Source organism: Herpailurus yagouaroundi, unplaced genomic scaffold (genome assembly GCF_014898765.1).
Source record: "Herpailurus yagouaroundi ecotype Mexico unplaced genomic scaffold, PumYag 67555, whole genome shotgun sequence".
Taxonomy (NCBI): Eukaryota; Metazoa; Chordata; class Mammalia; order Carnivora; family Felidae; genus Herpailurus; species Herpailurus yagouaroundi.
In genome coordinates this window covers 837,359-840,029 of record NW_024420361.1, presented here as the reverse complement: position 1 = coordinate 840,029, position 2,671 = coordinate 837,359, and the positions used below count along the sequence as shown (strand labels likewise).

The window sequence follows — 2,671 nt, the reverse complement described above, 5'->3', positions numbered from 1 at the left end:
AAGCTGAAGCAAAGAGAGAGAAAGGCAGTTGAAAGGATGGTTTAGGTCCTGCAATCAAAAATTATTTGGGGGCACCTGAATGACTCAGTTGGTTATGATCAGGTCATGATGTCACAGTTCGTGAAATTGAGCCCCACATTGGGCTTTTTGCTGACAGTGTAAGAAACCTGTCTCTGATTCTCTCTCTCTGCCCCTCCCCTGCTCACACTTGCTCTCTCTCAAAATAAATAAACTTAAAAAAATTTTTGTCCATTTGCAGAGGGAAATTCACATACTTCACATATAAATGAATAATCCAAACTGAGAAATACGCTATTACAATGGTTTTATCTGGAACATGGTGACTAGACCAGTTGTGGCAATGATGGACTATATTTTGGAGGAATTGAGTTTTTCAACTTTCTCACTGGGAAAACAACAGGCCTTTGACAGGAAGAGAGAAAGATATTCATTTTTTCTCTAATCCCCAAGAAAAATGGGAACTCTAGCGTCATCTTTAAAGGAGGGGGTGAAGGGGACTCTCCCAATGGGAAATAAGTTGGCATTTGCAACGTGGATGGCATAAGGAAGGACTACCATTAAGGAATCTTTGTGCAGAGGCATAGACAATGAATCTCTGATAGCTAATTTTAAAATTTCCTTTTTTTGGGGTGCCTGGGTGGCGCAGTCGGTTAAGCGTCCGACTTCAGCCAGGTCACGATCTCGCGGTCCGTGAGTTTGAGCCCCATGCCAGGCTCTGGGCTGATGGCTCAGAGCCTGGAGCCTGTTTCTGATTCTGTGTCTCCCTCTCTCTCTGCCCCTCCCCCGTTCATGCTCTGTCTCTCTCTGTCCCAAAGAAAATAAATAAACATTGAAAAAAAAATTAAAAAAAAAATTCTTTTTTTTGTCTGATAATTTCCTCCTATTCCCAAATCATCACTAAAATTTTGTTAAGCATAAGAGTCAGATAGTAGCTCTGTTTTAGGGGTTTACTTTTTGGTGTGATGTGTTAATTTTTAATGTAATGTGGACTGGGGTAAGTGGCAGCAGCATGGAGAAGTGGTTGTAAGACAGCACAGTATGACCAGTGGAAAAGTCTAAAGCACTTGCTCTAAGAAAGTGACAAGCAGACACACTTTTGGAACATATAACCAAGTATTTTCTAGGTTTCTCAGAAATACTTGGAAAAGGAAACTAGGCAGAGACTAGTGAAGTTACTTGAGGGAATGAAGGCTGAAGTTACATTATTTGAGTATTAAAGGGAAATGTAACCATTGAAAGTCAGAAGTGTTAGAGAAACTTGGTTTTATAGTAACTGTTAATTGCACAAAAAATTGAAAGGGAAAGCAGATGGTTTTCTGAACTTCCCACTAGTTACATATTGTGTGACCTTGGGTAATAAGTAGATACAATGAGCCCAAGATTTCTTACCTATGAAATGAGAAAGTAGATCATCTCCAACATTTGGCATCAACATTACTGGAATTTGTGTTTGGTCTTAAGGTGACTGCTATGAAGGGTCATAAACTATGTGAATTATTTTAATACATTATTTTTAAAAATAGTCTCCAATACTACATAGCTCAAATATGTGCCTTCATAAATCTTTGTTTTCTGACTCTACAGCTCCACATAATTGTCTATAATTCTAACATGTTCTTTTTCTTCCACTATATTTTTTTCCTGATCACAACAGTAAGTTCTGGCCATTATATAAAATTTAGAATCCCCAAAATTATGAATATAAATTACCTACACCCCATTACATATAGATAACTAGTATCAGAATTTTTGTGTACTATACATAATTTACATATATATGCACGTATTTCCATATTTTTGACACCGTTTTCATTAAACAACTTATCGTAGTTAACTTTCAATGTCAGTACAGAACTGTAATATTATCTTAAATGCCTTCATATTATTCAACTGTCTGAATAAAGTAAACATATAAATTGAATCCCTTTTTATGGACATTAAACTTGTTTCTGACATTTTGGTATTATAAGCAACACTGAAATTAACATTCTTTTTTCTAATTAAAAAAAATTCTTTTTCATGTTTATTTATTATCAAGAGACAGAGACGGAGCATGAGCATGGGAGGGGCAGAGAGAGGGGGAGACACAGAATCTGAAGCAGGCTCCATCTGAGCTGTCAGCACAGAGCCAGACGCGGGGCTCGAACTCACTGACTGTGAGATCATGCATGACCTGAGCCGAAGTCGGATGCTTAACTGACTGAGCCACCCAGGTACCCATCTTTTTTAAATTTTTAAAAATATTTTTATTTATTTTTCGAGAGAGACAGAGCGTGAGCGGGGGAGTGGGGCGGGAAGAGAGAGAGGGAGATACAGAATTTGAAGCAGGCTCTAGATCTGAGCTGTCAGCACAGAGCCCAACCCAGGACTCAAACTCATTAATTGCTAGATCATGACCTGAGCCTAAGTTGGATGCTCAACCAATTGAGCCACCCAGGTGTCCTGAAATTAATATGCTTATAATTGGTTTTGCTATTATTTTCTTAGATAAATTCCTTGAAGATTTGCTAGGTCAAGGAATATGCACATTTTTTAAAATATGAAATTTATTGTCAAATTGGTTTCCGTACAACACACAGTACTCACTCCAAAAGGTGCCCTCCTCAATACACATCACCCACCCTTCCCTCCCTCCCACCCCCCATCAACC

The 2,671-nt window shown here is 38.3% G+C and overlaps 1 long non-coding RNA gene across 3 annotated transcripts in view; it reads right to left on the bottom strand.

Annotated features, from left to right (window-relative positions):
* LOC121025204 (uncharacterized) overlaps positions 1-2,671 on the bottom strand; it is a 36,555-nt gene that overhangs the window by 18,181 nt on the left and 15,703 nt on the right. Inside the window, exon 3 of one of the 3 annotated variants that reach the window (XR_005787978.1) lies at positions 773-825. The exons of the other annotated variants lie outside the window; for them this stretch is intronic. This is a non-coding gene — a long non-coding RNA (uncharacterized LOC121025204). Of the gene's footprint in view, positions 1-772; positions 826-2,671 lie in introns of those variants that run through there. 3 annotated transcript variants of the gene reach the window in all.